The sequence below is a fragment of the Phalacrocorax carbo genome, chromosome 7 (genome assembly GCF_963921805.1).
Source record: "Phalacrocorax carbo chromosome 7, bPhaCar2.1, whole genome shotgun sequence".
Classification (NCBI taxonomy): Eukaryota; Metazoa; Chordata; class Aves; order Suliformes; family Phalacrocoracidae; genus Phalacrocorax; species Phalacrocorax carbo.
The window spans coordinates 48,611,688-48,637,827 of NC_087519.1; the positions used below are offsets into that span (position 1 = coordinate 48,611,688).

At 37.9% G+C, this 26,140-nt stretch overlaps 1 long non-coding RNA gene across 1 annotated transcript; it reads left to right on the forward strand.

Annotated features, from left to right (window-relative positions):
- The first annotated feature begins 762 nt into the window (after positions 1-762).
- LOC135314211 (uncharacterized) lies at positions 763-11,273 on the forward strand. Its single transcript, XR_010373657.1, has 5 exons — positions 763-865; positions 3,862-3,981; positions 4,659-4,855; positions 5,766-5,901; positions 9,382-11,273. It is a non-coding gene; the product is annotated as an uncharacterized LOC135314211 (long non-coding RNA).
- The last annotated feature ends 14,867 nt before the right edge of the window (positions 11,274-26,140 follow it).

The following is a 26,140-nucleotide window of genomic DNA, read 5'->3' on the forward strand; positions in this document are numbered from 1 at the left end:
TACATATGCAGAGTAAGAATAGTGTAAAGAAGATGATGTCTTGGCAGACACTGATGTTCTGGGGACATTTATTTGGAAAGTAGATTTTCTGGAGAAAACCAAGGGTGAGGGTTTCTTCACTAGTACAAGGTGCTACTTCTGTAACGTTACTTGTCTCTTCTTCCATGCCCATGGTGAGTCCAGCCCCGCTTATTCCTTACACCATTCAGAGAACATTTCTGTGATCTACAGAAACCTGTAGTTAACAATCACATCATCAGAAGTAACTATTAGATAAAGTTTTTTGAGTAATTTGCTGTCAGGGAGATTTTTTACTACATTTTTGCATAGAAATTAAAAGGAAGGTGGTATTTTATAAGCAAGACCAGATTAACATTGGGAAGTTTTAGACATTCTTGTATATAGATTCGTACAGATGAAACGGTGTTTTCTATCCTAGGAAATCCTATCTCTGGAACTGGGATGTATTTTTAAGTTCAGAATGAACCTTTTTTTTCCTGAAAAAAATCTCAAATGCTGAAAGCTTGAGAAATTTTAATGCTCTGTTGCTATAGATTAATATTTGTGTTTCAGTTTTCCATAATTTACCATGTGTCAGTTGTATCCCAAGAAACTCAAAAGAATGAAGTGACAAAACGTCTTGACAAGTGTAGAATAAAAAGATGGTGGGATGACAAAAAACAATAAATGCAGGCATACTGCTCTTTTATGTGTTGCTGCAGAGATGAAATCTTTAGTCTAATGTGTTTACTTTTGCTGTATCACTGCCTAGAAACCTTAACCATGGATGTGGATCCTGCTGGGCAGGGTGCTCTCTGAATGGTGGAAAAAAAGGTGAACTTGCCCAACAAGCAAATACAAGAAGGTACTGTAGATATGACGTAAATTCAAAACCCCAGCAGAGTTTTTCTTCGTTCTCGCTTAGTATTTTTCACTAAAGATGGCAATATTTAAAGAGTTACTCACATTATATATTTTATTTTAACTATGATTCAGCTTAAACCCTCAATCTTCTTAAGGAGAAATAACCAGAAAATGCATCAAAATGTAATACAAAATTAAAGAAACAAAAAAATTGCAGTCAAGGCAGAATTTTCCTCATTTCAGATATGACTTTAGCTTACAATCACCTTAAGTAGACTGAGCCAATACCCATAGTTTTTAAATTTTGCTATATAAAGTAGCGTTTTGATGTAGAAGCATATTGTACTAAGATTCAAAGGTCACTGGATCTTGTGTACACCCACAAACCATAACGACAGACAAATCAAATGACCTTTGGCGCGTCAGCAAGAAAAAAGGAAAGTCAAGACAAGTGGAAGACATTTCATAGAGGAGAATAAGTAATCCTGCTTAAAATTATGTTCCGTCCTTTTTGACAAAGTGAAATGGAGTTAAAACAATGAATCACTTTAAGTCCAGTGCAAGCAAATTGCACTTTGGGTTCAGCAACTACAAGTAACCTAGTCCAGAAGTCACTCACCAACCATGCTAAGTAATGTCTTGGAAATGTATACAACAGCAGAAGTTGTGGATTACTACTTATTATAGTCATTGCAGTGTCTATTTGGAAATATTTTGCAGCTGTGTATAAGTGCCACTTGTCTCTTGTGGTTTTTGGTTATTCACGCTTTCTGCTAATGTAATTGTGCATTACTTAAATGGTTCCCCCCGCCCTCCCCCACCCCGCTTCCTTATCCAGGTCAATAGACCAGCAAGGTTAAGGTCACCTTAAACCATATCTTAGAATTCTTTCTAGAATATAACTGAACTTTTTTTTTAATGAAATTTTTAAAAAATAACATTCATTTTACTGTTGAAGCAGATGCAACATGAATTTGTTTAGTTCTCAGGACTGCTCTTATCAATGCTTAATTCATCTTTCTGCATTGTGAAGAAATAAAGAGAAGCACCCTGTTCTCAAGGTTACAACTATCCTAATTCGTTCCAGTTTCTGACTTGAAACAGGTTACATTTTCACATTCAGGGACTGATCATGATTTGTTAGAACAAGATATAATTCCCCATCCATTCTTTGCTTCTGATTTATAAATGGGTTACATGGTACCACCTGGTATGTACATACTGTTCTTACATTTCAATAAAACGTAATACTTGCATTTTGAAGGTAACTTTTTTCATAATAATAATAATAATAATAATGTCAGTGTTATATCCTGGCTGGCATAAAGAATTTCTTCAAACAGCGTGTTGCTCACACATTAAAAAGTTTTCTTCAAATTGTTCTTTCAGGAATTGGCTCTAGAATATCACGTCACTCCAGACTGAAAGCTCATGATGTACGTTATACCTCTGAATTGTCTGTTAGATGGTGAAATCAATCATTTGCAAACTGGGTCCCTGGTAGTGCCTCTTTCGGGGCTCTTGACCTCTTGCTTCTGTGGTGCCAAACTTCAGGTCACCTTTGGCTCATCTGTATATGGCATTTCAGAAAAATACTGCTGGAATGGAAAACTATTTCTTTCCAGGTTTCACAAGTTCATCCTAACATTAGGTGAGATGAGTCGAAATGAGACTACAAGCTACAGGAGACAGGGAAGCAATGTGTTCCTCTTTGTGCCAGCCTAGACTACCGCTCTGCTAACCTCACTGCCGTGTACTTTAGTGCCTTTCTTACAAATGCATACACATTTTGTGGTGCCACAATATTATTCTTGCAACTACGGGGATGTTTTCAAATGATACAAGTAGAAATTAATCTTCAGACCTTTAAATGATTCCAGTATATGCTACATATAGATCTCTCTCGCTAGGAGGTAATGGTTTCCTTTTGAAGATCATGCAAGCAGAGCACTGTACTCCAGGCTAAGCAATCAGTCCTGCAATAATAAAATAAAGAGGAAGTGACTTGACAAATACCAACGATATAACGTGTGAAAGCATCCATCAATGCTTTCCCCATGTTCTTCTGTCTTCCTGTCCTTACTTTCCCGCTTTTCAAACAGGACCCTATAGTCCATTTTGCCTGGCATAAGATTTTAAGTGCTTTTAACTCTGGTTGATGTCATACCACTGAATATTCAAAACCAGCTTGCTTGTAACATGGTAGAAGTGTTGCTGGAAAGGGTGCCAGAAAGGGAGTAGAAGAACTACTAAAGGGCTGGTGGCCTGATGTATACAGTACCAAATCTAGATGAGACCAGAATTGGGAAGCAAGGGAAAAGAAATCTGCCTACAGCAAACATTCAGGAATGAAAATTTAGCAAAATGAAAATAAACATAGCTATTAATAATGAGATTAAATTAGGAAAGGAAAATGGCACTTAGGTTGAATATCAGGAAAACCTTCTTGAGGATGAGCAGATGTGGAAGAGGACATATTGCTTGATGTATTAGAAATTAGACTGTTTCCTAAGGGAATCCCTTCCTTCACAACCATTCTTACTGTACTTTAATATGTTTCATTTTTCATATATCAGTTGGGCACAGCCTCTCTATGTTCATTATAAATATGTAATCATTTGCAGTATAATGGAGTTGTATCTTATTGCACCTTCTCCATTGGAGCACGCGGACAAAATATCGTAATAGGGCTCTATTTCTTTTCAGCACCCTGATTCAGCAATGTATTTACAGGATGTGAAAGTGTTAGATGTCATCTCACATTCCTTCTCTGAATGGCAGTATTGCCTAATGTGCTGGTTCTGGCTGGGACGGAGCCCTGCTTTCCTGGAGACAGCTGAACTCCTGCTTGCCAATGGGAAGGAGTCAATGAATTCCTTGGTTTGTTTTGATTGTGTGTGACTTTTACCTTACCTGTTGAACTGTCTTCATCTCAACTTTATCTCAAAGTGAGTGTTCTCACTTTTACTCTTCTGACTCTCTTCCCCATCCCACCAGGGGGGAGTTGGTGAGCAGCTGGGTGCGGGGGCTGAGTTGCTGCCTGGGGTTGAACCACAACACTTAAGTCCTGAACAAGCATGGCTGATGGACTTCACATTTATAGACCTTCCTTTTAGAGTAAGTGGTTTCATGTACTTGTGATAAACAATTAAGGAAGCTTTACTCCATGTACTTCAACGTGCAATAATAGATGGCGAAGGTGGAGGGATAGGAAACAACAACACATTCATCATGTAATGAGAAAGCCTATGCAGTTCAAGAGGAGAAAATAATTGTGCCTTTTCTTTCACCTATTGTTCAAGTCAAATGCATCCATGGGCATTACAGAAGTGCTTACCATTATTTAGGTAGGACAGAGAAATCAAACAGGAGCTAGGGAGCAAAGAGAGAAATATTAAATATTAATACACTAATGAGCACTGCATTACTGAATTTTATGCACTATAACCTGTATTTAGTCTCTATCAGTTTCAATTTTTTTAATTACCTACATTGACTACTTGTCCATATCTAGAACCTAAAGTTTATATTTTAGGTTATACGGGCAGCATTACTTACCACTCCTAATCCAATATTTTGACTTGATATGGAACAATAAGCCCATGAAATTTCACGTATTAGGCACCTTTTGAAGAAATGTTTTCGAAAATTCTTTCATAATGCAGCTTTTCTGATTTTAAATGCAATTAAGTTGGATCTATTAATTCCAGTGTTTAACTACACAATTGTTATAATCCAAATCATATATAATTCACTTCCTGCTTTTTGCGTTTCTACTCCATGCCCATCTGAAGAGATCGGGGTAAATCTACCCTATCATCTGCAACTACATGTACAAAGAAGAAGCTAGAGGGAGTGAATTCTTACTGGTATGATGAACTGTGGTGTAGTCGCTGATGAGCAAGTGACAGACTGTCAGTGTGCACCCACCTGCCAGCCCCAAAGCCACCTGCAGTCTCCGGGTGTTGGGCCACCGTCAGCTCCAGCACAGGTAGGAACTCACCTGACGTAACTGCAATTGCATTTTCTTACAGCAAACATTTTCATAATTTGCTTTCTTAATTTATGTATTAAATTACATTGGAAATTAACACAGGAAAGTGCTTTGAAAACATTGCCATGTTCCACTTAGGGACTTTTGATCTGGTGTAGCAAAGCAAGCCTGGCTTTTGGGGGTTGCACGTGAAGTGATAATGGCTACTTGACAATGAGTGCCAGCAGTGCAAAAACCAACCTCGGTGCGCTGGCAGTCAAGGGTGTGAAAATGAACATTTTTCTGGTTCCCAAGCATGGTTGCTGAGATATTTGTAAGAACATTAATATTTGGATGTTTTCCATTGAAAAAAAGATGTTTTGTATTTTAAAAATACATGATATGATGAAATGAAATGTTACGTGCTCAAATTGCAAATATTTTCCAATTTTGAGGCAGATTCTTTGTTGCTCGGAAGCAGGTGAATCACTCCTGTAGCTACATCAAGACCCAGAGTTTGTCATGACCTTCTCTCTTATTCTTCCTCGGGATAACAGTATAGTTCATCTGTTGTTCCCGAAGCGCTCTCAGAAAAGCTGAAGAAGCCTTAAATTTTGCTTACACTTGTACACTGATATCCTCCAAGCTGAAACTATGGGTAGGTCAGCTGTGCTAACTCGATTGATGTTTCTATTATTCTGAGTCCTTTCATGTTTTTTTAAGATTTGAGAAGATGTCTCTGCAGCTATTATTCTCAGTACATGCTTCCCAGCTTTTCCTCACGGTCATGAAAAGGAGGAAGTTTTTTAAAGAAGCGAAGATTTCAACAACTTTCTGTAACTTCAGGAACGGAGAGAGGACATGTGCGTTTGAAATCCTTATGTTTTATTTCTCCTCGGTGAAGCTGATGTAATTTCCATTTTGACAGAAGAAACCTCGGAAAGATTTCCGTCAGAACCGGTGTCCCCATGCACAAAAGCAGCTGAGAGATGTTTCTTCATTCAGTGAATTCACCAGCTGAAAAACAGCAGAGTCCAGAGTTGGGACAGGAATAAAGCATGCAAGTAAGCAAATCTAATGTTAAACTAACACAGCTTTATTGTTTACAGGGCTTGTTATAAATGGTTTTGGGAGAATATTTATTAAATGAATTAAAATACTTTAGTTACAGAGTTTATACTTTTATGTTTCCTTTGAGTGTGTTTTCTAAATAAACACACATAAAAATGAAAACTGTAGTATGACAGCTATATAGGACCTTTTTATCCCTAAATGCCCTTTAATTTGATAACAATAGAATAATAATAATAATAATAAACCTAATAAACCTCTCTTACTACCATCAGTCACACTTAAATCACTGTGAGTACTTTATTAAAAGGAAAGATTGCAACAAAGTAAATTTAAGGCGGTAGAATTTGAGTCAGTTCTTGTGGGAACGGACTACTGTTCTTCAGTCTGTGATTAATTTTTAAATAAATGAAACTACACAGCCGTGAGACCTTAGAGGCTCCTGATTTTACACTCTCTGAAATGTTCAGATTAAACAGTAAGACAGAAAGCTTCCAAAGATCCAAATTTGAAAACTATTGTAAATATTGCACTTTGTTTTCCACTAGAAACTTCTGATATAATAGACAGGTGGTCGCATATTTTATTCCATGCTATTATTGGGACCGATGTGATACAAGTTATCTGAACCAGAGAGGATTCTTAAGTGTGAGCTGCAGAGTGAATTAAAGGTGCTGTAATGGCGTTGTTGACAGCTATATGCAGAAACTATATAGCCTGTATCGTATACACCCACGTCTCCGCTCCTTTGCTGACAAGAGGATGGCTAATCAACAGGTTCGGCTCCGCATCCTCAGCACAACCATTACTTCTCTGCTGCTTTATGACACATGGCAGGGAAAGAAAAGAAAACGTGAAACTTTGGCTAATATTGCCTCATGATTCAACATCTCGCTGTTATGCGGTTTAGCAGGAGCTATTTGTCATGATCAGGCGTACAATAATACTAGTAGCATTCATTAGGGTGGCTTTATGTATTCATTTTTGGGGACAATTTAAGCTTTGGTTTAAGCTCAAAGTCAGGATTTGGTGACTCAAATTGGGATCTGAGCACTGTAAATTTAGAAAATATATTCCATAATTCTCAAACCAGCAGATGTTTACTATGTCTGAGGAGAGTCTATGGTGCGGAGGATGGAACGGCATACATAAAAATACCTTAAGTGGCTTAGGTAATTGTGCCAACTCTTATTTGATTAATGGAGTTCATCTCACCATTACTTCGCTTACAGCTTTGGACCATTCTCAACAAAACAAAAAGTCTCAGTTGAAACTAATTTTAGTGTGTATGCAACATCTGACAGTGGGCTCATAACAGCCTGTTAAAGCTTAATTTACATCCCTGTCTTAGAATGCTTATGAAATCTGAAGACCCAAAGTTATCATGACGGGCTTTTTTTCCCCAGATAACAATTATTTTACATGACTAATTCAATCTTTTTTTAAAAAAAAAATTCTGATGCAACTACGTAAAGCAAAATTGAACAAAGCTTTTTGATTTATTGCAGTTGCCAACTGTCTGTGATATTTTTCATCCTTAATCATCACTGCATGAAATCAGGAATAGCACGTAACCAATCTGCTAAATGAGTCAAAGTGGCGCAGTGCTCCTGGACACTAGATGAAAGCAGTGTTATGTGACAGAGCTGATCTATTTTAGCAGACTTTCTGTGTGGATTATAGACTATAAATCTGTTATATGGTATGTTTTGTTCTGTTCAATATGCTTTGCATCTAGACTGTATTACTCAACATGCCTTCTATCACAGATGGTATCCGATTCATGCCTAATGTGGTTTGTAGCCATTTGGCTATCTATTAAGTATAGATTTTTTAAAAAGTGTTATAATTTGTCATTTTATCGATTAATTAGATTCAGACAATTTGTCTATTGAATTATGCGGCGGCTTTGTGTAACTGTGATAAGAACAGATTTGGCTCAATATCAAGAAAATTTAAATATCTACCCCTTAGGCGGTAGAAACAATACAAACTTCTAAGGACTCCCTACATGGATTCTGTGCTTTAGACATCTGCTCTGATAGCAGAAAAGGCTGGATAAGTGATTAATACTGTGTCAAGAATTTGGAAAGTTTTTGCTTAGGGTAGAGCACTTCTGACAATGAACCCACTAATATATTTGCTATGTTGGAAATAGTAGAACAATCTGGAAGAAGGGTAATTCTCATGACCCCCAACCTCAAAACCCAAAAATGTGGCACTTGAGAAGTTACTTTCAAAAACTTGTTATTTTTACATCCTAGGAGGCTCGGAATGGCATAAAATACGTGATGTTGATGGACTATAATTCTCCCAGGCACAGGCTGTGAGTTAGTGTTTCTGTTGTCTCAAGTAGGAGTAATGGTTTCTAGATTTCTTATCTTATGATATACAAAATGGTTCAGATAAATCTTACTGTGCATCAGTTATATTATTAACAGATCATTTAAGCTGTTGATAGATGGGCAGTCCTGCACTGCGAATGGGAGGCACTGACCCATATATCACGAGGGATCACAGTAGCATCTCTGGTAGTTACTTGCATAACTCAGGAAAATGGGACTGTCAAACCACAGTCTGTTGATAATGTTGCAACAGGTTGTGCATAATAGCATAATAAAAAGGAAAAATGGAATTAAGAAAGGTGCTTGAAATAAGAAACAGTGGTATCAAACTGGAGATACCTGCATTACTCTCTTAGGCAGTATCTGAGAGCTTACACAGAAAGGCAGCATTTGTTGGAGGACCATCTCTGCAGGCTGCAGGTTTGTCTCCAAACCACCCCACTAACGTCCACTGTGTGTCACACATGGGTGCCTTGAGTACCGCAGCTACGACAGAAATAGCATAGGTGCTAAGCCAGACTTTTGCTAAATGGTGGAAAAAGTGAGAAAAGTTGGGTTGTTGGGCTCAACAGACATTAACCTCAGGTGTGTACAATAAGGCTGTGTGGATGGGGGCAGCCAGGAGAGGGCAGTGCCTGGATATGGCCATCAGCGATACGGCAGGCAGAGTGGAGCCATGCACCAAAATACAGCTCAGAGACGGCAAAATCAAAGAAGTGAAGTCACTGATGACTGCAGTGATATTTATAACAACAACAAAAAAAAATCTAATTGATAGAAACCTTTATTATGTTTACCAGTAGCTGTTAAACAAATATCATCAGAGAATATACAAACTATGTAGGCTATTCACTGGGGCAGAAAAGTGTTTTTTGCCAGCATTCAATGAGTGACAAATCGATTCCAAGAATCTCCAGTTGAGAAAATGATATGCCATCTGCTCTTCATTCATTTGTGAAGTCCTTTCATACTGGGATGGGAGAGATACGATTCAAATGATTACGATGCCATGGACAGAGAAATGCTTGTGTATTTTTATCCTTTTAGGAAATCACATGGAAAGCCTCATACTTTGAATTTTGTATAAATATAGATTTCAGATTCTGAAATATAGTATTTCTGTTTAAGGTGATGAATCTTCAAAGGAAAAAAGGTCATTTTTCTTCCTTGCGAAGTCTCCCAAGTTAATCAGCTGGATCCCTTTAAGGAATCTTGGAGTGTTTGCCATTGACCAGCAGCGAGTTGGCATTGACAGCAAAGGACTGATTGACTGAAAGAGAAGCAAGCAGATGAGTCAAGGGAATTAACTTAAATGTAGACTGCTAATGAAAGGGACAAGCGCTTTCCTCCTCCCCATAGATCTTCCTTGAAGCATCTCCAGGGACAACTTCCAAAGCAGCAAAAACTGAAACAGCATAATTAAGAGTGATTTTTGTAGAAATCATTAATATGCACAAAGAAACTCTGCAAAATTCTTATTGTAAGGCTGTTGATTCTAAGGCAGTAAATTATAGTTGTGGAGATGCATATATTTGCCTTTGCTCAAGCTTCATAAGTAACATGAAGCATTAGGAATAATTTCATAGTTGTTACATTTGAAATTTCATTATAGTTCTGATTTTGTTCCTTTCTAAAATGTATCCAAAACCTTTACATATACCAGCTTTCGGCATTAGTTTTGAAGGATTAAGTCTTACTCTGATCAGATTTGAAATAAAATAGGTAAAGGCTTTCTGAGCTCCTGATAAATCCCATCATAATTAAAAAAGGAAAATTTATTTTAAGCCTAGATTGAAGGATTTCTTGAGGATGATACTGCTGCAGTTTACTATCCACTACAATTGCAATTAATAATGTAATTACAACCAAAATGGATCTGAAGTAGGAATATTGACAACAAATAGTGACTCTGAAAAGCATTGCATGTTACGGCAAAACTTGTTGGCATATGACAATATCAAAGACTTTTGTCTCTCACTTTTGACATTGTTTGACCAGATCTGGGAGATGCAAGGCCAAGAGGTTAAAAAAAATGCCCTTATTTTATAGAAAATAAAGTAACCAAGTGACTTTACAGTCCATGTCAGGGCTGCCAACTCCAGCAATGAACCAAATTTAGAAGCTGTTACATGAAGAGTCTGCAGGAAATTAAATTTAAATGGTTTCCATGAATAAATATCTTCTAAACTAGGTATATATATAGTTTGCTGAATTGTATTTATGATACCTTTGCCCTGACTTTCTTGTGTTCTACAGAAGTAGTGTTTTTTAAGGAAGGTTTCTATTCAGTGATTATTACGAGCCCTTGACTGTGAAGAACACAAATTGCAAGGTCCAAGTGTGTCTGTGGAAATCGTGATTGATAGACAAGGGAATAAACTTGGGCCTCCACCCTCAGTTAGGGATAACAGCTGAAGTCTTGAATCATGAATGGTTTTCTTTTGGATAGAGGACGGGTACAATATGTCAAGAGGAACAGCTAGCTGCTTTTCCTTGATTTTTTAATGGATGTTTGCCATGCCTATGTGTTTGAATGTAGCTGGTGGATTTCAGTGAATTATTAAAGACTTGACCAAGTACTGAATTCAACAGAAAAGATAATTTGTGTTAGTAAGGAATCACAAAATAAAAAATATATACACGTGTGACCACAAAAGTCAAGAGCAATGGAAAACTGTTCCTTTAGATAAAGGTGAGGCCAGGTAAGAGAGAACTAGAGAAAACAAAGTCTCAAGCAAAACAGCACCTTCATCAGTAGAAAGTGGAGCTGTATTGGCTGTCGGAAGAGTAAGAAAACAATATTAGAAGAGAAAATGGCATGGCCTTTTCCTGTTCCTCTTAGTCATGGTTCAGCTGGGTATCTTTCTGAATTTGTATTGGCATTACCTTGGGACAGCTACGAGTTACTGTAAATTAGAGGTGATATTTAATTGCTGGTAAATTTGCCACAAAATATGAAACGAAATCTAATTCTCAAGTTCTCTTTGTAATCCACATTTATTTTTCTTCGAAGGAAACACATAACTTGTTCTACACAGATTTGTAAATTGATTACAAAATAGTAAACTTTTCACTAGATAATTTATTTAGCTAGTACTTTTTGGGCAGTATTTCACTGGCTGGCCAACTAGCTGAATAATAAATAAAATTAAATTCTGCCTTACTATTAATTGGAATGAAATGGTATGGGATTTGCTTGCTGCGACTGCCCCATGAGTAAAGTATTTGCAGTAACTAGGATTGTTACATATGAAAGTAAATACAAATACAATTTTTTTTACCCATATGTTCCCATGCCCTGCTCCCAAGGCAGCTGCTGTATTTGTTAGATACGAGATCTGTACACAAGAATAAGTAAGAAAAAGAATCAATGACAGTTATCCTTAAAACGACTCCAGGCAGGAGCTGTTGCACAGGACATTGCATTGTGAGAGGAAAGACCCTTTTACAAACCTCTGAAATGTCATTTAACTATGTCAAAACACCCAGTCAGCACACATTCCAAAAAACATTAAAGGGATGAGGTGCTGTCTAATATTTTGCACTCCTGAGTAAGGCAGGAATCTACAAAAGTATTATTTTCACCTTTCTAATGCTCACTCAGAGCAATATGCAGAACCTGGCTTTGATAAAATATTCGATACAAAGATATTTCAATTGTACCAACTCTCTGATAAGTTTATGTATAAACTATGTTTCTAGAGTTCTACTGTACATGTAAATGTACGTACGTGTGCACACATATATAGGAAAGTTGATGAAACACGAGTCTAAACTGAAAAGCATAAGGTAGAAAAAAAATGCCATTGGCCAATTACTGGAAATTATTATAAGCTTGCTGTATGAACTGCAGCACTGTGTAACAGAAAACTGATGCTATCAGACAACATTATTCAGAACAGATTTTTTTTTGTGTGTGAGTTAACATAACCATGCACTGCGTACACAGGGTATCAGGGATTTGCAAAGTGCTGACTGACAAAGTAGAAATAATGCAAAATACTGTCTCAGTTTCACAGATTCCTTGTCTGCATTGCTAGCAATCTGATGGTAAATCTAACGCTGGAAATGTGGTGACACCTGCAGAAAAGAAGTGCTTGTAAGACAAATTCTGATAAATTCTGTTTGACAACGCAATATGAGATAGGAAAGGGAACGGTCTCTCTCATGCTGTCGGCAATAATCAAACGTGGCCCTTGCCATGCAATCACGGCACTGTTAACCAGAGTACAAGATGAAATAGGTCCTCTGAAAAAAAAGTTATATATGAATTCTTCATTACGGAGCTGTATCTAGACCAGTAGCGTTATAGATTTCCATTACAGCTTAGTGCACGTGGCTAGAAGGGAAGTCCGAGTACGGCAGAGCTTGCCGGTCACAGGCTGAAGGCACCCGAGAGGACTGTGGTCTGGTCAATACTGCGGAGGAGGAAGAGGCTGGGGAATCTGGGGAGGAATGACTATTTCTAGGCAAATGGAGACAAGCAAAGAACGAGTGTCTTGAAAACTTTGGGAAAAAAGTGAGCTTCTAAGCGATCAACAGCCCTTTTCCCAGCTAGGAACCACCCCCAGCCAGCTCTGCAGTTCTAGCAATGAGAGTAAATACGGTGCCTAAGGAAATGCCGCGGAGTTAAGCCTTCTTCTGGACAGGGAACAGCACAAGACCTCACCAAAGGACAGACGAAACGGCCCAGCAGATTCGTTCCTCTATATGTACAATACTTGCATGAAACATCAAAAGGAACAGAAAAAGGATTTCTGTAAGCATTATTACTTTTTTTAATTAATGTAAACCCTTAGAAAACTTTATAAAATGTGTGTATCTATAAGGCTAGGAAAGCTATAATAATCAGGAAAACAATTTTCTATTACTATAAAAATCAAGGTAGATACCTAACGTTCATTTCTACCTGTTAAATGTATCTTCTGTGGCACTGTAATGCAGATCAGAACATCAAGGGAACTTTATAGGATTCATTAAAATGTTATGTTCCAACACAGATCAAGTTTTTGGCATTTGGGGGAGATGTCATGGGCAAGTCTCTCCCTCTGAATCTCCTGTGCCGCATTCTTACTCTTAAATCAATCTTTCTCTTAGAGAAAGGAGACGCTGCCTCACAAAATATTTAACGGTAAAGAGAAATCTGTAGCTATGCAGAAAGAAGGAAGCAGAGAGCTGGACAGTGGAGTTCAAACAGTGATTATAGAGCCCTAGCAGGCATAAACAGTGGGACAGGGATACGCTGACAACCTTGAAAGAAAAGACTTTGCTTTTATGAGGTCAGCTGAAGCCATTCTGCTCTTTATGGATTTGAATGATCTAAGGGAGTATTTTGGAAGAGCAGAGATTGCCTCATGGTGTTCATTATCCCTTGATCTGCACAAAATGTTCCTATTCATATCAGCGACAATTTCCTTGGCAGGTTTCTCACCTGCGCTATTCCGCGGGCTGTCGGTGTGCAGCCCCAGCCAGCCCGGCGGCCTGCGCCCCCTCGGCTGCCGCCTTCTGCTCCGGTTTAACCAGTGTGCACTGAGATCTGTGAACTGCAAAAGATCAAATAAGCTATTTTCGTATTTATGCTATTATTATGGATGTTATCAGAGACCCAGGAGGTCCTCACAAGTCTCCCAATTTGATTTTATGGTAATATTTTCTAAATGATAATTTATGTGAGAAGTTCTTTATCCGTGCCAGTAATAAAGCATTGGCACCACATGCTCCTCTACTACATTTGCCCAGAGAGATCAGGCTCAGAGTTGTTTCCTGGGGAAACCATGGAGACAATTTATAGTTTCCAAATTTGCGTGAGAAGCGATTTGCCCTCAAGTGCAATGCATTCATTATTAAAAATGAATTGCAAAGGTTCTGCTCACATGGAAATGATCCGTTTAGTATCACATATAAAGCGGGGGGTGGGTGGGTGGGTGGGTGTGGCTATATTGTCATTCCCAAATACTATTATTATTATTATTATACTTCAGAATAATTTGGGTTACAAATCAGGTCCCAAATAGTCAAACCTGCAAACTTGCTGTCTCTTCTGGCAGAGGAAATACCATTATAGTTTTTTTTTAAAAGTTGGCAGAAGTCCTGATGTTCTAAATCTTCTTTTGCACCTCTAGGTAACAAAAAAAAAAAGAAAAAAAAAAGAAATCCTGTTATTATGTAGCATCTCATACTTAATTTTAGTACCAAGATGAACTTTTGGGAAAGGTCTACAAATTTGGTTCAGCCACTTTTTTTATTATCTTCAGAATATTTATATTTGACAGAGGTTATTTTAGGGACTCAACTCCAAAAACGGGCAGTTTTTACACTACCTAGGTTGCACTACATTTAGACCATTTTCTTCTTACAGGTGAACGACTATGACAGATTTGAAACTAAAAATAGTTGCACAACAACTATAATAACACAAAAATTATAACAGGATGTCTCTGGCCATTGACAGTATCTCATATCTATAATTGTGGAGGAAGATGCTTCAAAGGACTAATGCCATGTTTCAGTGATTTCAAACTCCACGGGCACAGAAAGCCTTCGCTGTAGTGAAAGGAAAGAAAACTTTCCTGCTTCACCTGAATTATCGCTTCATACGCCGAGGTGTTGTTTAGCCTAAATTGTACCCTGATTATTTTTTTTTCCTGTGCGCACCTTTAAAAATTTTGTATTTTGAATAGAGGCAGATAAACCATGTGGATTAAAAACCTCATAAACAAAAATGAAAAGGCTTTTTTTTGTCTTGTAATCAATATCACCTGCCTGTTAACACTGCGTACAACTTCTTGTTCAGAAACTGCTGGAGGTTGGGAGTTTATTCTATACGAGTTTAATGGTAAGGCTTGTCGTTACATTTTTTTATTGGCATCAGCTATTGGTCACATGGCTAGATGGCTCATTCAGTCTGAGCCAGTGTAACCTTTCCCTTGTAGTAGTACCGCTTTTTGTGATCGGTTTTTCTTAAGCTGCAGACGTCAAATTTGTTTCTGGATAATTTTAGCACATTTATATGTATGAAAATATATACATGTGTATGAAATTTTTCTATAAGTGAAATCTGAAATTGCATTGTACAAATATGGTCCATTTTTGCATACAGAAAGTATCACTTTACACTTTGAAGAGCATTTGTTTGGCAAAATTTTATAAATGTTTTTCTTATTTCCGAGAAAAGAATAAGGTAAGTGGGCAAAATACTGTGGGACCTTCCAGTAATGAGATTGTTTTCCTCTTCCGCTCGGCCTTATTAGCATTAAACCCTACAGTGCACCTCTCCAATTGCCAGATTGATTGAATAATGCAAAATTTTATATAAACACTGTACAGTGCTTAATCAGCACTTATATTTCTAACTCCTGAAGATTAGAGATAACCCGTTTATTGCTTAGTTTGGAATGTCCCTGATTTAGCACTGTAAGGCACTGGATGAAATATCTGAAATGTGGACAAACAGGAATCAAAATTCCTCCATATTCTAGGTTTCCTATGAAAATGTACTGGTCTACCTTGCAATATATCTTCTGCACCCAGATGGCAGTAACGTGCTCTTTATAATAGAGGACAAGCGCTTTGGCTAGTAGGTTCAACGTTCCTATGTATATTTATTATGATTATGCAAACCACTTCAAAAAACAAACCCCACCCACAAATTAATAATTGCAAGCCGGCTTAATGACCTTGTAAAGGCTCAGTTAAATACAGCTGTATATTTTCCTACCACACACAAAAATCTATACAGAATTAGAATAGTTTTTTAAGTCCAATTTATTTTTTTAAAGAGGAGGAAGTCTCTTAATGTTTAGGGAGGTAACATATCCTTGTGGGATTTAGGTTCAATTATCTGCTTTTCAGGAGGATTCCTTGTATCTTCTCAAATCATTTAGCTCATACCCACACCTAGCTCATGTCTGTTTAGTTATGGAGACCTTGATCTTAACGGGCAGTGTAGTTGCCCAGGCAAGGACAAAGGTATTGTTGAGCCTTAAAGGTGCTGAGTATCAACTGAATACCACTTGTGTCGGTGGGATCCTGGCATTCAGGAAGTGTTCAAATAGCTTCTAATGAAAACCTGAAGTTCTGTGTTAACTATACAGTATAAACTATAGGAAAATTCCTTGCTGTTGGCTGCTCTGTAACCTGAAACTAGGTAACGCACTGTTTGGTTTACAAAACCATTTCCAGGGGGTGGGTGTTGGCTATAGCATCAACTATTAATATTATGTGCCCATAAATTCTCTGAAGACAGAAAGATCCTGAGTTGTCTGCTTTAGGAGCCAATTTGACTCCGAGCCCAATATCATGTTGACTAACCCTTTAAAATTCAGCTGTGTTTGTGTATTTGAAAACATTTTAAGGGCACAAAGAAATGATTAGTTGTTCCCTGCTGTGGACTGTGGTTTATAATGGTCATTTTAGGTAACGATAAATGTATGCTAAAGCTCCTTAAACCCCCCACCCCAGTATATATTGTGCCATTTCAGTTAGATACTTCTAAAATTGAAGTATAGGATCTTCTCTTTCATATGTTCAGCACCAGAACCAACAAAATTACTTTTTAAAAATCTGATTATTACTGCTTGAATATGCACTTTCCCAACAGGAACATAATGAAGATTCAAGAAGAATTTGGACAAGGCAGCAAGAAGCTTAAAAAGGATGTGTAAGATGGGTAAAAATGATCAAAGATGACTTTTTTTTCTTAACTATCGTAGGCAGCCCATAATAAAAACACAGCACAGTCGTCTTAGCAAGAATTAATGCAACATGGCTGTTAGGTATATGGGCTGAGAAACCATATCAGAGAAGTTACCTCCTGCTACCATGCAGTGATTCATGGCAGAGCTGGTCAGTGCTAAGTGTTATGCACAAGGAGAACAATGGCTTTTTCTCCTCTCTGGCTCATAGGGTCCTTTAGGGCATGGGCAGACCCTCTGCAACAGGGCAGCGAGATATGTTCCTCCTTCCCACCGCTGCAGCCGACATGGCAAGATACCTTTGCTTCAGCCCTTCTCATGCAAGCAAAGTATGGTTTTGCTTGACCATCAAAGAGGTCCAGAGCATTACAGCTAGGATTCTGTATTCTGTATTTATTTTCAAATTAATGACCCAAATATTGATATGAAGATGAACTCTTTTCTACATAGTCTTATTGTATTATGGTATAACAACTGTGTCTATTTTGCACTCATATATTATTTATGTTTCTACCCTTATCTACTGAACCTCTCATGCAATTGTATAATTCTTTTTAGGATTTAAAAGTGTGTGTGGCAAAGACAGACAAGGGGCGTAAGATGCCTGAGGCTTATTTTGCCCTGTTGCATATGAACTTTTGTAAGAGGGACGGCTCCTTATGGGATGGTGCCAGGGTCTGCACTGTTGCAGATGCCATGACAAAGCTGGAAGGAGTGAGGAACGGCAGCTCCTATTCCTTCACCTGGTTGGAGAAGAAAATCTCCTCACTACAAAGTGAATTATCTCACCTACTAAAGGTTTAGAAAGTTTCAAGGCCACTATTAAAAAACCAGAAGCGTAACTAACAAAAGGCATATTTGGAGAGCAGCACTGAGATGATCAATCATTGATGACAAATCCAAGTTTTCATGTTAGGATGTGCAAAAGCTCATTGTAGACATCTGTTCTCTGTGCAAAATGAATAGCAAACACTTATTTTCTCAGTTCTTTTCAAATGAGTAATCTGCTGGAAATTGAGCTGAATTACATGGAGTATAGTCATTTTAGTATACATAATCTGGAAAAGAATAGATCTCTAAACAGATGAATTCATAAATTATGTATTTTTGACATTTAGATACATCATAGGGACCCTATAAATCAGGCTCTCTTTGAAGTTATAGTGCACGCGAAACACTTTCAGACCTTGCCGATATTGTTAAACCAACATGCCTTGCATCGCACCACTGAAAGCCGCACTCCAAAACTTTGTCCTGCCACGCTGCTCCTAACACCATTTAACTTTGAGCAGCCTTTCAGACTTGCACCTATCTACCCAACCTGCTGCTGTGTCGCGAAAGCATTTGACTGTTGACTTCTTTTTATAAGCCAGCATTCCTACTTAGGTCTCCTATTTTTAGATGTTTCAGTTTGGTGTGCATTCTGTAGTCAGAACAGTTCTCTCTCTACATAAACTATATAAACTATATATAGCTTATATACTATATATATTCTTATATTCTCTATATATATTGATATAGAGTTTATATAGGTATTCTCTTTATATGTAAACTATTTTAATAAGTGTTATATCTGTATGTTTATATATTGATGTAGAAATATGTAAAATTTATGTAATGTTATTTCTCTATAAAGGTATGATCAATGCTATGGCTCTCAGGAAGGATGGTCTTGGCTCCCAGCCAGGAGCCTCAGAAGCCACCTGCGACCCACGGTCAGGCACATCTGGCAACGTGCTCACCTGGCACACGCAGGATCCAGCCGGTGTTTGAGTCTTTGTGTCCATACAAGAGGCAAGTCTGGTCCTTGGAGATGATTTCAACCAGTTCAGGATTTTATACAGTTTTCATTAAAGGTCTGAGCGCAGAGGGGATTTCATTTCCTTTTCTGCAGCCATCTGTAAGACGTGTGAGAACAGCTGCTCCTACGGCGCGTGCCAGCTCCTAGATTTCCTGGGAGAGAAGCTAACAAGGTTTCTGGAGGTCTGTCTTTTAGATCAACCAAGGCTGTCATTGGATATTGCTGGTTTTGCTTTATTAAACAGGTACTATATTTATTACAAATTAGTAGATGAACACCTGCAACAAAATACCTTTCTCCAAAAAAATGTCTGTGTAGAGGCTGGAGATTGCCACCGAGAAGAACCTGTACTGAAAGACTGTGTGATGAAGACAGAATTTCTGATCATATTTTTAGTAGCTTTTTCATCATTTCATCTATGGAAGCAAGAGCAGAAGCAAACTGAACATATAAAAATAGATAAAAACAAATAAGCAAGACTATTCAAAACTGATCTAAAATGGCAGCTCAGCTCTGTTCATGTAAACCATGGGCACGTATCATGTTATGTGATGGAACACAATATAGTCATTCAAATGCTGACATTATTTATTCAGGCACATTCCAATAGTCCTGTCTATGTGAACAATTTAACAAATTCCTAGAGTTAAATTTCCGGTGTTGACCCACTGTTTAAGAACAGAGCAGCGCTGCTGTGTGAATAAGACAGCCATGGCTTGGCCCATGTCATGGTTTTAGCTGGGCTAGAGTTGATTTTCTTCACTGTAGCTGGTGCAGTGCTGTGCTTTGGACATAGTACGAGAACAATGCTGATAACACACCGATGGTTTGGCTGTTGCTGGGCAGCGCTTGTACTAGTCAAGGGCTTTTCCAGCCTCCCGTGCTCTGCCGGGGGCACAAGAAGCCGGGAGGGGAGGGGGCACAGCTGAGAGAGGGGATCCAAACTGGCCAAAGGGATATTCCACATCATGTAACGTCATGCCCAGTGTGTTACCTGGGAGGGGCTGGCCGGGGGAGGGAGGCAGCAATCGCGGCTCGGGGACGGGCAGCGTCGGTCGGCAGCTGGTGAGCAGCTGTATCGCTTGTGGTTTCATTTTCTCCTTTTTTCCATTTTCCTTTTTATTATATTATCATTATTGTTATTATTATCACAATCATTATTATTTTATTTTAATTATTAAACTGCTCTTATCTCCACCCACAAGTTTTTTTTTGCTTTTGCTCTTCCGATTCCCCCCATCCCACAGGGGTGGGGGCAGTGAGCGAGGGGCTGCGCGGTGTTTAGTTGCCGACTGAGGCTGAACCACGGCACCCATCATCTGATGCTCCTCACAGTGGCTTAAGGTCTCTGTCCATGCCATGCTGTTGGTTATTTTTTTTTTTTTTTTTAAATAAATGTTCTGGCAAAGTGCTTTGCTTCATAATTCTTCTATTTATTCACGTGTTCATTACTCTATTCATGTCCTCTTTTCTTTTGCAGGGGCAAACATTTTTGTGGCTCTAATTCAGGTATTTGTCCAGCTGTCTTCCAGGTCCAAGCGATCACCATGACCAGTGTTTCAGATCATAACCAGGTAACTGAGCTTATCAATTTCCACTAAGTACTAGGCGCCAAGCTATAGAGTTTGGAAAAGAAAAATAAACATACCTTACATCCAAAACTTCTTCAGTCTCAAGTGAAATAAGGTAGTATTTTGCACAGAGAATTTCTAGGCTGATCATGTCACAGTTAATGGAGTGCCACTTGCTTTCACCATAGTGGGACCAAGTTATAGAAATCTCATTAATTCTGAAGGCAGTTCCAGTTTTCATTGCTACACGTTTAAGTAGTAATGACAATAAATATATTAATTTGCTATCATAGTAATTTACTGAATTGTCATATAATTTTATTAGGTCAAATCAAATATACCGTACTGAAAAGAACATGTATGTATTAAAATTTGACATTTAATTTTTGTTGATCTTATGAGAAATATATAGATGGTAAACATTGATGAACATTCTGTCTATTTTAATCATCACAAATATTTCAATGACTACCACAGCTGAAATGCAGACACCAGAAAAAAAAGTTAATAATTTCTCTGGGGTTCATAACCCAATTACTTAGGGCTTGGAACTCTCAAGACCTTCCCATTAAGCTTTTTCAGTTTCCATAACAGAATCATGCAAAGCTGAAGGTCTGTATCAAACGAGCTATACTTGGATTCTACCATATATGTTGCAAAAGATTTTCTGTATATTTTTACCATCCTTTTTAGACATTAGGGCTAATTTTCCCTTGTTGTTCACTTATAAAATTATCTTAGAAATAGTTGTAACAATAGTGTATTTGATACTGAAAGTTGCCCGGAGGCTTGGAAATGATTCAGTGGAGGCAGTTTCCCAAAAGAAAAGAAGCCCTTTTTCAAATTGAATCTAAAGGTCAGGCCGTTTCAGAAATATTTTAGCTATTAGTAGAGATGCTTAAAAGCTTGAAGGAAAAACCTGAACCTGTCATTCCCAGTTTATAGTTGTCCTACAGTTCATTTAATTTTCAGATGGTCTCACTTTCATTTCTGTTATTTTCTACAGGAGACTTGAAGATGGAAATGTTGCATCCAAAGAAATTAGTTAACTGTAACCTTAAATTTGAGAGGGATTCCATGCATTTTTGCATTCTAAGGAAGGACTATTTGAACACTGCTTTATCTGGTGAGAGCGTTTGAACAAGTAAACACGAGATCAAAATACAGCTTTTGGGAAAAGCAGTTTATACGCTTATGTAAGAAATTGCTGCTGCAGCATATTGTGATACATAAGGTCATTGTTTTTCATAACTGGTAAGAAATTCAGCAGAGCACTAATTGCACACGTGCGACGAGCCTGAACATATACTTTTCATGGTGTTCTGTAACTCCATTTTCTCTACAGACGTTTGAAATTATGCTGTTCCTGAGGTTGAATTAAAACCCCCCTGGGGAATACAGACTCATTGTCTGAGAGGAAATAAGACGATGGTGAGGGTTTCTTCTGCGAGAGCAGTAGTCTAAGGGAGTGTCAGATAGACTCTTGAGTTCACTGGGCTGTGGTTAAGAAGCATTAATTTGTTAAGAAATAATACTTAAAAAGCAATGCAAATAAACAATTTACTGAAAAAAATATTTTACCTGTAACTAGAATTATATCTGCTTCAGTGAGCCTGAACAGGTTCTTTTGTTATTAATGCCTGCTAACTAATTTAGTTGCTAATACCTGTTAATTCCATTTTTATCAGCTCAGGAAAAAACCCAAAACCCATCATGAAAACACTGCCCGTAGCCAAATAAACTCTCTTATGACACATTTAAAACAGGTTTCATAAAACTTCAAGCTTGATGGATATTGAAAAGAAATAGGGAAACTGTATGACGGCCACAAAGGGTTTCAGCTGCTCACTGCTTAGCTGCACTCAGCCAAACAAAGCTTCTGAGGCTCTGGAATAAATTTTGAAGATTAAGGCCAGAGGATGATGGAAATCTTTGATAGTCAAGAATGACTGTAAAAACTCTGAGAACAAAGGAAAGCCACATGCATGGAGCTACCTGCAAAGCCTGTCTCTTCAGAGCAAACCAAGTGTTTTCTTCGCGGAGAAGCACACGGCATCTCCACTACAGGAATTACAACTAGAAGGGGAGCAGCCAGCTTGGTATTGGGGAGTTTGTGTACAAGCAGTCAGCATGTGAGTACGTGTTGTCACTAAGCAGTCTCTTTGGGGGCAGGACTAACTCTGAGTAAATGGAGGACTTTGATTGCAGTGGTCCTGCTGATACAGGGATGCTTGCCTCCTTGTGGCTTGGATTAGGATGATTCATTAAAAAAAAAAAGAAATCTAATCAGTTCATGAAGGCAAAAGTGAAATCTATATCCACGTCAACCTCAGCTTCTGCAGCTGAAGAACTGTTTTCACTGCCTTTTCAAAGCCACTACAGAGCCACATTTTCTAAATCAACAAACTACTGTTCTGATCACTCCTGTTTCTCAAAGTGTAGCATGAAAGTAATGTTATTTGGTCTTGGAAAAGGGATGAACAGATCACTTTACTGGTTTTGACTCTTGTGTTTTGTTTGTTTGTTTTATTTATTTGTTCTTTTTTTTCCCAGAAAACCATGCAGCCTATGTCTTGACATGACCTGGACACATGGTTCTGAACAAGATCCTGCTGGATTTCTTGTGAATACTATGGTATAGATTTCAGTTTCACGGTTTCTGTATTCATTTTATTGATTTGCTTTATCATGTTGCAAGGAAATGCAGTTACCTGCCAAAAATATGCATCTGGGAATGTTTTTGGGTGATCCAATGTTATCTCCTCTCTGTTTTTGTCTGCTAATACCCAGCATTAAAAACAAAGCTGGCCCTTTTCAAAAGCAGTGCCTATATTTTGTCTAGATGGACTCAGCCATAGTTTTAAGCTCATGAAGGAAGGGATGGTATTATCATGGCCTAGTTTTACTTGTCTCTTACAATCTCTGTGTAAATTCCTTTGGCATTTCCATGGCTGGGCAAGCTCCGCTCTTCTCAAAGTGAGGTGAAGAACGACCTTGGCCAGGCTTGAGCTTCTTGTTGCAGCGAAACACCAAATGTGTGCTTGCAAAGGTGGCTTGGCAGGAAGAATAATTTTCAAAATATATTGTGACTTTTACACAGGAAGGCTTGAGACCAGCACGGTCACCGAGCTACCGAGTATCAGGGTTGTAGATTTAAAACTCTGTATTATTGGCAGGAAAGAGACCATGTGTTTGCTGAAATTACTTTTCACAATTTTTTCCCCACTGTAGATGATTCCTCTGTAATATATTCTGTGCTACTTATTGGCAAGAAGCAAAAGATGTTAAGTGGGAAACTTAAAGAAAAAGGATGTTGGGAAGACATCAGACCTTTCCTGACTTTTCTGCGTGATGCTGTCATACTTATTCAGAGAAACCATGGTTAATCCTAAGTAAGTTTATCAAAAGTCTAATCAGACCCCTAAATTTGAACGGAATTATGTGTTCATATCTGCTTATATGCGTAGTGCACCAGGGTATCAACACTGAGTGTTATTATGTGACGGTAATTATTGACACAAGCCTTTAGCTAGATCTTAACGTATTTATTTAAAATGTCTTTTTACAGTCACTGTTGGTCTCCAGTTATTACAATTTTGTTCCTTATTCACCTGGTGGACTATAACTTAGAAAAGATACTTGTAATAATGTACTTGTCACATTGTTTTTCAAATGTGTAATATACATTTAAAAGATGTCTTATTAATCCTTTAAAACATGTCTTATTAATCCTAGTACTCATCAGTATAGATTCTTCTATGAAAGATAAGTCATTGCCCTCCTCTGATAGTACACGAATAAGATATGAAAAGGGAACCGAACATTTTTTAGACAATTCTGTGTCACTCAGTAAATTATCACATTTTCTTCATTTCATATAATCAAAGTGTACAGTGTTTGCTAACAGCTAAGTAGTGATGTTTATAATAATTTATTTAGAAGTCTGACTTGTAGAAAAAGGACTTAATGTCAGAAAAAACACCTTATTGTGAGACATATAAAGCCTTTTTGCTGAATAACAGAGCTCAGGAAGCAAAATCGCACATGAAACTTTCTGCAGTCAATAAACAATAAGTAACCTGTCAAACGTAAGTAAAAGGGGAAAAAATTAGACAATGTTGGCATCTACAAACATCTACTGGAGCAACAAGGCAGAACAGCAAGAAAATTAATGCCAACACCTCTTACAGAAATTACCAGCCGCTTCGGTTCAGTTTCTCGCAAGTAAAGGTCAACTGAGCCAAAGACAGCAAACACCTTTGTAGCTTGAATATTAAAATGACTGAAGGCAAATGCCTCAAATGTAGAGAGAGAGGTGCTAGACTTTAAAATGAATATCAGCGAGGAAAGCATTAATGAGCAACAGCTGATGAGAGGCAAACTATAAGCCTTTATGCTTATGTGCAGACCCCTGGGTTATATTACTCTCGTTTTAGGCAAATCGCTTGCTGACAGCTGGATCCACCTCTGCCATAAATTGGTGGGACACAGATGACAGCAAGATGGAAATCCACAGTATGATCATCAAGCACAGTGGAGTTAGTTTGTGTTTACACTCCTGTTACCAAGCTGGGGATTTGGTTTCCAGCATATCACATAAAGCAAGGTTTAATTTTCATTAAGTTCCATGTTGACATAAACAAATCCTCACTAGGAGCCCTTTCTAATTCATATTTTGCTAAGGCAGGCTAGGACCCACAATAAGCATTTTTCCTAATTCATCTGCTCATTGTAATGCTTTTATTATGATTTTTAAAAAAATTTCACTTTTTTCATCTGTATTGTCAATCATCTTCCCCAAAAAGTTTTTTCCTGGAAAATGTAGGCGATGAATATTCACAAACCCTGGTAAAAGCTGTGCCAAAGATGTGGTTCAAAACAATAAAGCTATAGTCAGAAAGATGTATAGCGTGTGAGCTGCTTGTTCCCCATGTATATGCCTCTCCTCCATCTCTGACTTACTTAAACCTTTCTGTTTAATTGCCATTCTTTTTTATTCTCTGGATTCTGTTCATTTTCCCGGACAAAAACCAGAAGGGTATCCCAGCACCTTCTATGCTTATTCTGGAGTCTGCTTTCTGGTAGGCTTGTGAATATGTGGGAATCTTTGTACTGCCAGAAAAGGCTGCGGTTGAGCTCTCTCCACTTAAAGACTGATGTACATAGGACTCGAAGAGTAGAAATGTCATTAAAATTACACTGAACAAATAATAAGTACATGTTTTAGCAAGGTCAGTTAGAGGACCAATTTTTTGTTAATTCCTACAATACTGTGTCTTTAATTATTGTGGGACAGCATCATCCATGCTATAATCAATCAAAATCATCGGAAATATGACACAAATTAATATGCTACTGTGGCTGCCACTTTTCTCTTGTCTGTATGTATAATTTTATATAACAGGATTCTCATAGTGCCTTAAAGGAAAAAAATAGCAGGCAAGAAGTCTCTCTCTTTCATGTAAATTTAACTAGAAAAATAGTTACAATGAAATTAGAGATGTGCTGAACTATCTATAGGAGATTCCAATCCATTATTAGCCTACTCACCCTGCTACTTATCTTCAAATGCACACACCACCAGCAGAAAGGATTTAGGTTACGTTTTAGTAATCCATATCTTGTAGGTAGTGGGTTTTAGTGAAACTGGAGCAGTTGTTACTATAATTTAACTACAAAAAAACAGCATTTAGTAAAGTAAGAGGTCTGACTTCAATGCACAAAAGCAAGGAGTTTTGTGGCAGTATCAGCAAGGTTGGAGTGTCAGTCTGGATTTTCAGCCTTGAATCTGAATTTCCTTGGTTTTGTGGCTTTGTCAAATA